Raw genomic sequence first — 15,212 nt, 5'->3', positions numbered from 1 at the left:
ATGTCCTACCTTTCACATGCACTGCACCCTGCCCAGGGGGTAGCCTGGACCTACCATAGGGGGGTCCGATGTGCATAGAAAGGGAAGGGTAAGGTCTGGCAAGTGGGTGCACTTGTCAGAACAACATGGCAGTTTAACATACTGCGCGCAGGCACTGCCATGGCAGGCCTGAGATCCCTTTTTAAGGCTACTTGTGTGGGTGGCACAATTAGTGCTGCAGGCCTACTAGTAGCATTTGCATTACTAGCCCCGGCACACATAGTGCACTTTACTTGGGACTTTACTAGTAAGGCAAACATACCAATCATGGACAACCAATTACCATTACACTTTACACAGGGAGCACTTGCACTTTGACACTGATCAGCAGTGGCAAAGTGCCCAAAGCATCTAAGTTGGCAACACAATGTCAGAAAAAAGGTCTAGGGGGAAAGCAAAAAGTTTAGGGAACTTTAGCCAAAAAGGGCAAAGTCCTACAGTGCCGATTCTGAATTGAATCTGCACCTTCGGTTCTTCCCAACCACAGGCACCCAAGGCACTGCCTTACTACAGTCTAGGCGAAGATGTCCCAGCACCACTACCGAGCACAGAATCTAGCAAAATGAGTGCCCATTCACTGGTAGATCAGGGAGGGCTCAAGGTTTGGACAGCCAAGGTGTAAACATTAGGCTTTGCTTTGACCCGATGTTTAAACTAAATCTTCATGCGTGGGTCATTGTAAGCATCCCAAATTTCACATCTTTCACCTCCGCAAGTTTCGCATCAGCAGGCCAGTCATTCAGACACAGATCATTTCTTTGTAGGAATCTGCAAATGCAATCTTGGCAGGTGTTCCAAAAACGTCTCTTGCCCATCCCTAAGCAGCAGGGCATCTTAGTTGAGAGCTCTCACTTAATGACAGACAGACAGTTAAAAATGTCTAGTCTATAAAATGGAAATTGACTGGGGACACACACATACTTTGCAAAAACCCTAATAGTCTCAAGGAGAACTTGCAACAACAGGAGTAACTTTGAGGCCCCCATGATTTAACATGTGGATGAAGATAATTAAGTCCTTTACAGCACTGGCTACAACTACAAAGCATTCTTTATCAGTTTCTGTGAAATTTTAAAACAAATTGTATTATTTCTGAAAATGTGAAAACTTTTTTTTTTTAATCTTTACATTGCTCTTTTTACAAGAATAGGATTTCTTTTTCAGTGTTCAAGCTTTTTTATATATATATATATTTGTGGCAACATTTATTTTTCAGCTTGCATGGTAGTATGATTATGTAGATAAAACGGTGTGTCTTGGAAAACCACAATAAAATATTTAAGGAAAGTCTGAACATCTGGCATATGTGTGTTGGGAAAAAAAATGTGACTAACTCAATGATATAGACCAACTTCAGAAAGAAAAAGAAAATCAACAATAGAAAATACTTGTAAGTAGAAAGGGGGTTGGCAGCACACTGCCTCACATCCCAGCACAGTTCGCCCCTTTGCATCCTGGTAAATGCAGTACAAAATTAGTGCTTACTTAAAAGTTAGCTATAGTTTTTCACCAAAGTTGGTGCATACATTTCTGTATATCTCTAGACACGTGTTTCTGGGTTCAGCCCTTCTTCAGCAGAGAGCAGCAGTAGTAGAAAGCAAAATAAAAATGTCATCTGAGGTTGCTGGAAATGCTGCCAAATTCCTCTCAGGTCACAGTACCACTCACAGGCACACAGGCACATCTCTAAAGCTCGTCAGATTGCTGGCTCAAGTGAGCCTTTTGAACAGAAAGGGGGTTGAGAGCACATCGCCTCACATCCCAGCACAGTTCGCCCCTTTGCATCCTGGTAAATGCAGTACAAAATTAGTGCTTACTTGAAGTAGAAAATAATGGTAAGCACATGGTAAAACACTGACACGGTGGCTAGCCTGGAGTCAGACATCACACCAGGTATTTTAGATCACAAACAGGTCACCTGCTTTCCTGGGCGCTAATTATGATAAATTGAAGAGCAACACCGTGGCGAGAGCATATCAAAAAAAATCTAGGATTTTAGGCTCTGTGTATGAAAAAAATACAAACACGTGACACTGTAAAACAACATTTCTGAAAAATGATGACAAGGTGTTGACAAACGCTGAAGATTGTCACTGACCTTTCAGCTGAAGTTCTACCTCATTTATTAAGGTATCACGCATGTTAAGACTTTTTCAAAGCTTGTACACTCCGTTTAAGAGAGATCTTATGTATCCTGGCAGCATTAGGGGCGGTTGCATTTTCACAGAACTGGATAACAAGTGTACTTGATTTGTAGACAACTACTTTCAAGAGGTTTTTGTCAGTCACAGTATGGATAATTCTGCTGCGATGCTGGGTGTGTGATGGGTAAGGAATTCTTCTTTGACTCCTCAGATTTCCTCAGATTGCTGGGATTCCCAACCTTTTGGTGCTAGTAGGCTTCCCCTGTTGCAGAGCATCGCAGGTTAAGAAATCTACAAATTTAAACTTTAATGTTTTGAGATAAATTTGTGCCATACACTGTCACGGCAGGTTAACTACTTGCTTCCATTAAAAAGCGAAAGGAAACTCAGGCCCCTACCAATGATCTATGATATGACACCCCTCTCTTCACATCTTTTCTATTGACCATAATACAAAATGCCTCCCTTTTTCCTCGCTCACCTTCTCTATCCCTATCTTCTTTCCTTTTCTGTTTACTTTACCTTTTCGCCCTTGACAATCTCTCAAGTACTCAAGTACGACAGATCGTCTTCATCTCTACAGGACCGGTGCTAGGATATATGGGGCCCCTGGCAGAATAGGAGCATGTGAGGCCCCTAATAAGTGACGACGTGGATTCGGATCAGGCCGGCTAAGGAAAGTTTTTTTTTAATAATTAAAATTAAACTAACCACCCGCGACCCCCACGCCCGCGACGCATGCCGGCCGCGACTGGGTTTTGTCAATGGTTGTTAGCTGTTTAAGCTAAATGAGTAACAACAATAAATTATTTTCCACAAGCATATTTTCTTTCCAAGTCTGATGCTGCATGTTTGGCAGGGTCACTGGCATTATGCGGTTGTGTAGCAGCAGCGATTTCTGCAGAATTATGCATTTGACGCATTTGCCACATAATCGATCATCTGCTGCATAATCTACAAATTTTAACAACAAAATTGCTTAATATCTCAAACGGTTCAAAAGTTACTAAAAATGCAGCTACACATCTTGCTGCATGTGGGAAGGCCCTTTGAAAAGCTGGAATAGTCAACTTTCTGTTTCCCACTGCTAAATTTGGGTGTTAAATTGGTATTAATGGGGTGCAACCAGTGCCCAAACAGTGTTACCAAGTTTAAAAATGGCAAAAAAATTAAGTAATACTATTTCAAAATGTGCCAGATTGTCGCATAATTTTGCCTTTTCTTGCCACATAACATAATTTACCCACCCTTCCACATAATTTAGCTCTCTCCTGCCGCATAATTGCAGTGGTCCTGATGTTAGGGTAATCAATGGCAGTGATTTTGTTCCTGTTTATATTTCACATGCTTTACTTAATCTTGCATTCCCCTAGAGTGGTAGCTATTTCCAGCATGTGTGTTTCGTATTTCATCTCACAGCATATTACTCTTGGATGATATACCCTTTGTACTGATTTGCCTCCATGTGTTTATAAAAGGCTACAGTTGAGCACCTTGGAGTTGAGGCTGCAGGCAGTACAACTTTCACCCTGTGCCTGTCTGTGGGTCAAAAAGGTGTTCAGATTACATGATCATTCAAAATATGGCCTCTCTGCTGAGCACAACGAGCAATGGTCCTGCATTCCAGTTGTGATTCTATGCAAATGTGTTTGATTGTTCAAACAAAGAAAAAATATGAACTCTTAGAGGGCCCTCTGGGCCTCAATAGTCTGGAATCTTTAAAGGTGCGAGGAGACGGCTGCAAGCAGGTGCGGGGTCCTGGGCGGCTGCCCACGCTGCCCCTGCCTAGCGCCGGCCCAGCATACTTGTATGTCGCTATTGTTTACTCCTTTCTCCTAACTAAACAGTCGAGAATGTAAGACCTCCTGTGACTAGCTGGAGATAAATCTGTTTTTATCGTCGCTATCTCATGGTCGCATGTGTTTGGATTTAAAATGGATTTTTCAATCCCGGACTGAAAATTAATGAAAAAGTTATCCCACAAAAGAAGGAAACTTTGATTCAACTCAGGTTGGCTCACAATAGGATCACAGGTTTGTGTTTTGTATCCATAAATGATGTCCTGCCTCGTCTTTTCTACAGGCTCGCCAGTCGCTGTCTGCCATTTTAAAAAGCTTTACATGCCCTTCGAGGGCCTGCGGAGCCAGTGTCTGTTGTTTCCCCAGAACAAGATCATTCCTTAGTGCCCAACATGCGCTTTCAGTTCAGCCAATGGGCATTTGCTGCCCGCGACTTGCACCCTGAGCGAGTTTATGGAAAAGAGCACATTTTATCTTCGGTCCACTGCGGTCCAACAAGTTGCCAATGTCACTTTAATCACTGAATTGTTTGCATTTACACAAACACACAAGTCTTAAGTATTACATTGAGACAATTAAATTCTCTCTTTAATCACTGGTTTTATTATCAAAATGTTGGTGTTCAGCTGTTAGGGCCCAAAAGCCTTTGGATATAGGAGTGATTATATATATATATTCCAGCCATGATACAGTGTGAACTTGCCCTTGGCAGAGCTGAGTGTAGCATGCAGATTTCCTTGGTTTTGTCTTATTTCAATGACGGCATGCGTAAGTGCATACTACACCCAAGTATTGTGGAATGGGGTCACATTGCAGCAGGGTTACATATCAGGCACCAGCATGCAGAGCTGGAGGCAGTTCACATGCATGCTAGACAGAGACACATGCATAGCTTACCAGGTCATACCAAAGTACCCCGGATACAGCGGTGGGGCACACCCGCAAGGGGTTTGGACAATGGCCCTACTTTTCCCCCTGCCACTGAATTCAAAGTCCCAGCTTCACACTTACAGGTTGAGTGACAATGCAAGGCCCAATCAGGCCATGCGTGGTCAACTGCACTGTACATGTGACACCGGGCCTCCCAATTCGTGGGCATATTTGTGTCAGTTCTTGATCTTTTTTGGGCCCTTCATGCTGCCTCCGCATACGGGTGACAAATCTTAACATTATGGGCCATCTATGCTGGTCATTGAATATTGGTCACAGTTATGGACGTTCCGGCACATCCAATGCACAATGGTTCCCACACTGGGCAGAAGGCTGGTCCTGGCATATTGATGGTTACTCTTTTCATAGTAGGACCATCGCTGGAATGATGGTGCCCAACCTGGATAAAATACTGGGCGCCTAGCATACTGACGGCAATTCTTGCATATTGGTTGTATCTATGACATCAAAAGGGGATACATGGGCAAGGAAGGCTGAATCTGTCCATGTGTCTGCTGTATATAGGTAGGTTATTGATGAAAATTATAAATTGATATTGGGACACCAAACAAGCATTTACCAAAAATGAAAAGGTGGTTTTAATTCATAACAAAAAATACATTGTTTTAAATGATAAGCTCTTCTTTGTGGAAACAGGTTTATTATTCCAAAGTAAAAGCGTACATTTAATAGCCAAATGTATGTGTTTTCAGAAGCCAACAAGCTGATGTCTGAAGACAAAATTATTGCATTTCCAAATAAATCTGAACCTGTAAGGTTTTTGTTGTCCAAATACCATCGCTGCTGCATAAACCAATAAAATTAATCAAGCTGTGCTATGCGCTGCGTGATATTGCAAGACTGTGTAATGTTATTTTATTTTTGCACCCTGGTTCTCCAAGGTGTTATCAGTAATATGTGTAGGAATCTACTTGGTAGGAAGCAGGCTGGAAAATATAATTAACTAAAAACTACTAGTGTACTATGGTAAATGATAGTGCAGGTGAAACTGCATTTTTAGAGCTAACCATATTACTTGTGTCATTTCAGAAACTTTTGAAGGGAACTGTGCTCAAATATACCCCACATTGCCTTTTTTTCCAAAAATTATCTTGGGGTATGTGAACTTGCAACACTCCAGTGGAGGGTCAGGTTGAATTAACACAGCATGAACGTACTGGGATAGTTCATGAGTGCCCACAAGGGACCTATTGCTCTTTAACACATGTATGCTAAATATGTGGAATAAAATGAACAATTTTACCTTGTGGAGACTGTCTGGGCTCGCTCATTGAAACTTTAATGCTACAACTTTTGGAAGTTAGTAGGAGACATTGGCCATAAATACTCTGACTATTAATTCACAATATTTCTTGAAAGAAGACGAGGTCTTCATTTTGAAGTTTACATTTCGGCATACTACATGAAATCAAACCATATTATCAACAGAGCACACGAGTGGATAGTCTTGACACCGAGTTTGAAATATGAGGTACAAATCAATTAAAGAGGACCTGGTGATTAGAACTTTCATATCTGAGTAGCTGAATTGGATAACATAGAAAGTTCTCCTTAAAAATACACTTTGTCCTCCAAGTATTTTTAAATAATTGATTGGTGAATTTAGACGACAATAAGTGGACATTTTTACACTGAAGTAAACAAACACGCATAGAAGAGATCAAATGTCGAGACCAAGCAGATATCCTGCAAAGAGGATGGAAAGAGTTAGGACTCCGAATTGAATATGAAAATGTTTGTATTTACAGGAGGGATTATGTGAAGATTCTTTGCTGGGTGCAAGCAGCGTTGTACAGAAGGGGGCAACGATAGCCAGACACAGGTCGGCAGATGTCGTCTGCATATTAGACTGTGAAAATGTCTGTGCCTAAGGTGCAACCACGACAGCAGACTGTTTGTTATCTTAATAGCTGTGTTCATTGGCTATGGCGGCAAAAGTGTTTGATTTGGTACAAGTTTGTATTCTACGATGGTTTTAAAATGATATTCTTTAAAAAAAAAAAAGTAAGAATTGTAGATTGATGGGCTAGAGTGAGTCGAAATGGCACAAAGTCCTATCACCAATTTCCAAGAGGAGGTAAAGATGGTGGTTCGACATTTGAAAATCCTGGCTAATCAAGCGTACTGCGCCAGCAGAGCACCGGATCAATACACCGCGGAGAAGAGAGAGAGATTTCACTTCATGTGCAGGTGGAAAAATTGCTCCCACGCAGCTTTTCCGCAGATCCACCACTGATGTTGCCAGCTGTGCACTAAACGTTTTACCAGCTGTGCACTTAATGTCATGAGCGGAAAAGTAGCTGTTTCATGCAAATACTATCCTTTTGATACAGTTTTAAACATTCTCTGTGCCTGGTCTGGATCTTTCATTATGTGGTCCATTTCCTCTCCTCGCCTTCATAGTCTCGACAGCTCAAATCACTTTAGTGAGTCGCGTGTACTCTTTTTCCCTTAATTTCTTCTTCATTTTTTCCATTTTTCTCTTTAATTTTAAGACGGAAATGCCATTTGTTCTTGCAGTAACAGACAAATCTATTTATAGCAGCAAATATACACAGGGACCATGAGAGCTGTTGGCAGGGGCGTAGCTTCTGTGGGGGGGAGGGAGGGGGGTCTTACACCCCCATTATAAATGATTTTTTCCAATAAATATTTAGGTACAGGTTCTCACAGTCAGGAATGGTGAGCTGTCTGTCGGATTTCACCAGGTATTTTTACATACACATGGAGGAAAGCGCACATAATCTCTCTCTGTTTTGAAAGTCCTCGAAAAAATTGGTTATATCACAAAATATTGAATTGTCTCTCAGAGTACTCCTACCAATCTGCATTCCATTCCCTTTTACTGTCCCTTAGACCCCTCTCATGCACACTTGTCCTATAATTTATTTAAACATTATATGCCAGAGTGATTGTCAGAAAATTCACATCTCCGCCCAATCTTGCTGACCAAGCTATATCCCTGGCTGCTGGCAAGAAGACAAAAATGCCCCACCAAATCAAATGTTGGCACAAGCCTTGTCTCCTGATAATCAGGAGCTTCTCTTAGGAGAAAAAGCCAAACGACTTTGTAAAAGAGCCATCAATATGGATGTACCAATGGATGCCAGGACATTCTCAAAGGAAAATTGGGCTCGTGCCTACCTCATCCAATTACCATATGAATCCATACAAACCTAGACAAAAGAACTTCAAAGATTTCTACAGTGCATCACTGTGTGCGGGGTGAAGGGCGCATCTTTCGCCCCACTGCTGTAAATGCATTTAAAAATGAAGAAAGTATTTGCTTAGAAAGCAATGGGGCCAACTAACTTGAGAAACATATTGCTCCTTCCTTGAGTGACATGGTGCGGAGGTGCCCATGCTTACACTAATATTTCTTCTGACTACCAAGCAGATAGGCCCACAAAGGGAATGGAATGAAAAGAGACTCACAGGCCACATGTTTCTGTGCAGCACATAGTGTCACTATGCAGCGCACCAGTGTCTGCAGTAACCTCAGTGCTCGCGGGATCACTCTTGTCCAATCAGAGGTTTGGGGATGAGGAGGCAGTACTGACAGTTCTGTATCCCTGCATGTTGTACTTCCTTGATGAAGGAGGGTGACAGGAGAAGGTCCTTTCTACACTGAAAGCTAGCTTCCATGTTAGGCACAGATTCAACTCAACATTAAAGGTGTAGGCAGTGCTCTATGATCACGGACACAGCACAGTGCGTTGCTACAGCTAAAATGCAGACACTCAGGTAATCTTCCCAGGTACTGGAGCGCCAACTTCAGCGGGCTCCAGGTAACTTTATGTAGGCTATTCTGTAATCTAATATCCCACACTCCTCCCTTGAGATTCAAGGGTGCTTTTCATTTCTACCTAAACAGACTGGGATTTAGAGCCACAATTTGCTCTAATACGCTCTACCATCTTTTAAGTAATGGTGCTAGATGTCAGGGAGATGTCCTGTTTTCGTCCTCACATGCAGTACCTGAATTAATTTTCATCTTCATCGCTCATGAACATTTGCATGCAGCACAGGGACTCACCAATACCCTCCTACTCAGGCATTTGGTTCCTAGCCATTGGCCCGGCGTAACCATGAGAAGTTACCTTAAAACTGGGCTTGCACACAGCATCCTCTTGAGCGTGCACCTGTCGGCTCACCGAGAGTGAAATCCTTCAACCTGCCAAAAACGACTGCATGGTCCAAGTCACAACCAATTCTATGCACCCACTCCCTGGCTACTGATCAGAGAAGGGTGTTTCAAGGATAGAGGCTAGAAGAATGGAGGCAGAGATGGGGAAAAGGGCATAGATGTGGGAAGTTTGTACAGGGACATAATTAAGAAGCAATGATATGAGAAGACAGCAGATGAACGTGGAGAAGCAAAGGACAAAGAAAAGCAGCAACAGACCACGAAGTCGAATACAACATAAAAACAAACGTTGTGGGAAACAGGTAGTAAAGGCATGTTTCACTACTTTTGGGCTTACATTCTGTATTATGACTTTTTGGAAAAGAAGCCATTATAACTCTGGAAGTGTTATTTATAGACTTATTCTTGCTTTAAACATTCAGTAAATGGGGACCACAGACTTAAGCCACATACAAACAATAAATCCTGTACATAATTTCCCTTACAGCATTTTGGCATAAACTGGACTTCTATATCACACTGCATATTCAGCGAACAGAAAGCTTAGCAGTCTAAAGAACATCGAGGAAGACCAATCACAAACTGAGAACTGTGCCACCTCCCAAAACTCAAGGAAGCCTAACATAGGGAGAGCTGCAGAACCAGAAATGACAAAGAAGCCCAATAATAAAATGAATTCTGCTTGCCATATCAAAGGTCAAGGAAGTCAAACACAAAATTGAGATCTGTGCTACATTACAAATGACAATGTAGCCCAATCACAAACTAAAATCTGCAGAACATGCCCAACGTCAACGAACGCCAATCACAAACCGAGATCTTCACGATCTAACAAATGGCAAGGAAACCCAATCACAAATCTCTTTATTACATTTTGGCAACAGTGGGCTGAAGAGTCAAAGGTGCTCCTGTTTACAAACTGGATTTGGAATATCGGAGCAGCATATGGAAAGTTAGATGGGAAGCTGTCAACAACGAGGACATTTGTCACTGAGGGGGTCTGAGTGAAATCATAGACAAAAAAAAACAAAGTGGAATTGTTCACTTATTTACTTTTACTTAAGGGAAATCATTTTCCCCCTCTGAAAGGTCCGTCATTTATCAGAGAAAAATATTATCTGAAGGTCTTTTGTGGAAAAAGTACTTTGCTTTCAGGCCTTACATCTTTTAGTTTTTTGCGATGGCGGGGCTTCTTTGCTTCGAGGAGGCACTGCTTGGTTACATGTTCTTTCTTTGAGAAGGAGTGTTTTTTCACTACTGTTAAATCAGAGTAGTGAATTGTTGTATTTTGAAATGAGCTGTTGATAACCATTTATGGGACTCCCACATGTAAATGTACAGAATTATAGAAGGGCAGGTTTTTGCCCGGTTACACTAACAATGCACTGTCCTCTACTGAGGTTTGATTCTGCTGCCCAGTCTAACTAGAGATCACTGGCTGCAATTTGAAGAGAGGGCAGGGTTCCTCTGCGGGTGGGTGGAGTGTACAACGGCACCCGCTGGGAAAGGAATGTCAGGGGGCAGGGGGTCAATGGAACCCCAGGACTTCTCCCAAGGAGAGTCCTTGCGGTAAGCACTTACTATACCATCTTCCACATGGCCACAGAGATTTTACTAACAGCTTCTTTGACATGGTGCCCACGTCATCTGAGTGCAAAGGCAAAGGGTTCGCTCATTTTGAACGACCCATGTAATTACGCCATCCTTATTACAGCTAGGGCCGAGCACGTTTTGCAGTCCCTTCTGTAATACCAAAGTGCACTGTGGGGGCAACAACAGCTGCATATACTGTTTGAGCCCCCCGCGCTTTGTAGAATACAGCCCCTGGTGTACTGACATCTTTCCACCCCCCTTCTTCCTTCCTTTAAACCCTTCTAACACATACATCATGTCCTCGCCCTGCCCCACTTTCATCTTTAGCTAAATCCATTCCCAAATATTGAAAAGATAATTAATGTTCCAAAACCGGCCCCACACACCTCTGGAGTTGGGTCTCTCTTCCTTCCTGGGGATCATGTTTTGTGACCGCAGTGGTCGTGTGGAGAACAGGGGCCAGGCTGGCAGCTTCCCCATCAGAGCGCTTCAGGGGATGGCATAGGTCCTTTCACACCTGCGGGTCGGTGTGGGCTCCCGGAGGCAGAGGAAGGGGTTGGTGGCGATGCACAGTGTCAACCACTCTTCCACCACGTCTCCCAGGTCTGTGGAGACCAGGGCGAGGCAGAAGAAGGCCAGGGAAGTGACTGCGTCACGGTCTCTGCTGTTAGGTCATTGCAGTGTATTGCAGGGATTTCAAGTCTTAATTTGTGTTAACATTATCCTATGGAATCCATAGCCAACATATTTAGCCAATAGCTCGTAAGGATAGAACTAACGCTTTAAGACTCAATTTGGAATTGGCTGGTAATAAAAATCCTCTCATTTCTGAGGAGAATCAACTGATTAATTTTTTACACCACAGAAAAAACGTGGAGGAAATTTCACTGGTGGGTTGATTTTCTTCTTATTTTAGCTTTTGTTAGAAATCTGAGGAATTTTTATTACCACCAAGCTCTAGTCTAAATCAAGCCCTTAGCAGTCAGTATTTATTATTCTCCAGCGTGGATAGAGGTTGAACTCTCCAAAAAACAAAGATCGCGCACCAGACCAGTTTAAGGCCCACGGCCGTGAGGTTTTGTCCCCAGAGACAACCTAAATAGAGAACTAGATCTCACCTCGGCAGAAGTGTGGGACAGATTTTATATAAAAGGCTCGACCCCAGCAGCTACATTTTTCTAATACGGTCATGGGCTAGTCGGGCCCATCTCACCATCACTGCCCACTGTATAATAAAACATCTAGGCATTGGAAAGCTCCCTTTTAAAAATGCAGCTTTGGCACCGCTGTTGACAACATATGGATTGGGAATGTCAGATGCAAAAAGTAATATAGGGGTGGATCCGGTCTGCTGTAACCATGATACACGAGACGACTGTTCGTGAACAAGTAGCACGTGATTGATAGCCAACGTTTCCTTGGGTCCAGGGAGAAAGATCTGCTCCATATGGGAATTGAATTACTGACACATTTTTTATATCCGAACCCTTTCCTTTCAGCCATCTGTTGTATTTCCATCCAGCCTCCCGTGGTCGATGATTGCTTTCATAGTACGTCAGTATTTAATCCGATCACGTCACATGACAGCGCATATCAATAGCGCTTAAACCCGCGTGTGTTACTAATCACTTTCTCGTACCGTGATCGGAAATGCACCGTACCGAGTTCCGGCTGAATATTTGTCAACACAAAGAAGGTGCTGTTGCCTTACTGAGAACAAACTGTCGACTGGCAGCATCGACCCGGCATGGACTGAAATGTCCACGCTGCTGAGGGCGGGAGGAGGGCGCAGTGATCTGTCGATGCCACAGCGGGCCTGGCACCTGTCATCGTTTTTCAAGCGCGGCCCGTCTGTGTTGGTTGACATTCCACCCGTCCGGCAGCGGCCTGTATTTACTCTCTTTAGTTGTGTGACCTGAGGAGCGCCATGGCTGTAAGACTTTGGGTAACATGTTTGCTTATTCCAAATTCACACAATAAGTGTGTTTTTACACCACACCTACCGATAAATAAGAGGCACATCTGAGCAGGGCGGCTGAGCCTTCAATGGGGGGTGGGGGAGTGGGGGGGTGGAGGGACTCAGAGACGGGAGATGCCTGCACCAGTACTTTAATAGGAAACACATAGACGTGCAGGTATTCGCTCTTTAGAGTAGTCGTTTGCTTCTGTGAAGTGCCCTTACTCTCCCAGAAAATGCACAACAGCAGTGCAGAGAGGTGCAGGCACTCTCCCATTCCATATACATAGTGCAGGTACTCAGTGCCTGCCCATTTAAACCTGCACTACTGCTGCCACCCTTTCCATGCAACAGAAGTCAACAGTACCCTGCCACCTTCAGCCCAACATGGTTGTCACCAGGACTCTCTTCCTGCAAGCAGCAGGTGTAGTGCAAGTAAAGGGCTTGCTCAAGTTTTGCAAAGCAATGGCACACACGTTTCTACAGAAGAGGGGAGCGTCCCCGCGCCTGGGATCTCCATGTGCACCTCAAAACACGTAGTGCCCCAACCACGGAATGCGTAAATGTGGGGCAGAAAAACAGCAGCCAAGGGGGATGGGTCCACAAACACCCAGAAATATTTCTTTGTACACTCCAATGAAGAGGCGTCCGACCAGGCAGTGGCATAGCACCTGCCATGGGGCTGCCGGTTCACCATGCACCCCGAATTGAAGGTCAGCTGCACTGGTGAAACTGAGATTTAGGCACTGAAGTCTGACACCACAACCCCACTCCCCACTCTTCTCCCCAGCCCTCTCCCCTCCCCTCTGCACCCATCATCGCGGGAGAGAGCTCAGGCAGCATCCCAGAACGTATAGAGAAAGAGAGGCAAAGTCAATAGTGAATGGTGGTGCGGGCGTTGCACGCGCTGTCAAGGTATGCGTGTAAGTCATCAGGGTACTACTCACCAGCAGCAGAGTCCCGTGGGAGCAGCAGCTGCGGCCGGCGCGGGCACTGAGCGGACCCGTGGTCTGCCCAGAGGGAGCAGCGCTTCTACCGCTCCCGAGCCGGCGCCGCAGCCCTCCGAGGCAGCGCGGCAGACTGCACGGCGGGCACCCGAGGCACAGGGCGAGAAGGAGCCTCCCTCACATCCGCAGCCCCAGTGATAACGGGACGAGCTCCTGCGACTGCCGCCGATGCCCTCTCGCTCCTCCCCCGCCTCCCGGGCAGCGCCGCCGCGGCCTGCAGCCCCGCCTCCTTCTGCTGCATATTCAGTGGCAGCCGCCGAGGGGAGGGGACGAGCTGTGAGCGAGGAGGTCTGCCACTGCCACCGACGGCCGAGCGCCACCGCCTGAGGAGACCCAATCCATACACGCGCACAGGCGCACGTGTACGGGTGGACAGCACTGCTCCTCGCGAGCCTCTGGCCAGCGTGCTGTATCGCGAGGGCACGCGTTACTTCTCTGCTAGTGCATCTGTGGGATGGGCACCTCACCCCATGGCATCAAGATATCGTGTTCAATCATGGGTTCCGATTGACAACCTAACCCATTGTGCATGTTGCCTTAGATTGGTTCCTAAGAGCTAATTCGTCTAACAGCCCAGAAATTAATTATACATTTGGTGTCCTGTTTATTTTATTTAGTTATCCACTTTTTGTGTAGCGCTTTCAATGCCCTAGTGCTTCAGCGCTCGTTACAGAGGCAATAATTAACCAAATAATAGTTTGGAGTATACTACACCTAATATTCTTAGTGGAAAACACGTCCAGTGGCAGAGTAATGTTTTGCTTTGAACAGCTCATTTTCCTCACAGACACACAACACACCATGCACATAGAGAGCCTACATATACAGGCAAGGAGACACGGAATGATTACAAACCAAGCCTAGGCGCGCACACAGACCCAAACATACAGGCATTTGCTCTTTACACTTCCCATTCCAATTCCTCTCACTCACGGGAGCGCAGTGTGTGTTAACCAAGAGTTTGGAATTGCAGCACATGGAATCGCCTGCACTATGCATTGAATGCCTTGTGCCCAGTAAGAGAGCATGGACGGTATAGCACAGGAAACCTACAGCCCTTGTGCCAATTGTGCAATGCAGAGAACGGGGAAACTACAATATTCTCGCTGAGAAGGGTTATCGCTACAACTTGCACTTTGCTGCCAGCTGCTTTCATGGCTGGTGGATGGTTTTCAATTCCACAAACATTGCAGAATCTTTTGATTTATCAATCTCTGTGTCTGTCAGGATACAATAAAACCTATGTGAAGACATTTTGGCCAAAAAATAATGATACTTTGATTATTTTTTTTGAGTCAGAGTAGTTTTCACGCAAACATACGCAGCAGTGACTCATCCAGTAATAACCGGCTCGGCGGACTGAAACTCCCTCGTCATGCTGCACCAATTATACGAGGACATGTCATGTTAATCTCACAATAGCTAAGCTTCACAAGCCACGCATGACACTGCATTCCTCGCCAACCACCAAACACAAAGCATATAATTCTGCTGTCTCGACCAGGTTTGTATAGTGCCAATAGAGCCATACCCAAACCTAGGAAAACACAGAAACTTGGGAGTTGTTTAGCCTCT

The 15,212-nt window shown here is 44.6% G+C and overlaps 1 protein-coding gene across 2 annotated transcripts in view; it reads right to left on the bottom strand.

Moving 5' to 3' along the window:
• PAG1 (phosphoprotein membrane anchor with glycosphingolipid microdomains 1) overlaps positions 1–13,855 on the bottom strand; it is a 602,401-nt gene extending 588,546 nt beyond the window's left edge. Inside the window, exon 1 of one of the 2 annotated variants that reach the window (XM_085605365.1) lies at positions 13,578–13,855. The gene's annotated coding sequence lies outside the window, so the exon portion shown is untranslated. The remainder of the gene's footprint in view (positions 1–13,577) is intronic. The other variant, XM_085605366.1, reaches the window with a different exon arrangement.
• Positions 13,856–15,212: the final 1,357 nt, after the last annotated feature.

This window comes from Triturus cristatus, chromosome 5_1, assembly GCF_964204655.1.
Source record: "Triturus cristatus chromosome 5_1, aTriCri1.1, whole genome shotgun sequence".
Classification (NCBI taxonomy): domain Eukaryota; kingdom Metazoa; phylum Chordata; class Amphibia; order Caudata; family Salamandridae; genus Triturus; species Triturus cristatus.
Note: the sequence above shows the minus strand (reverse complement) of the source record. Positions and strands in the feature narration are given on the sequence as shown.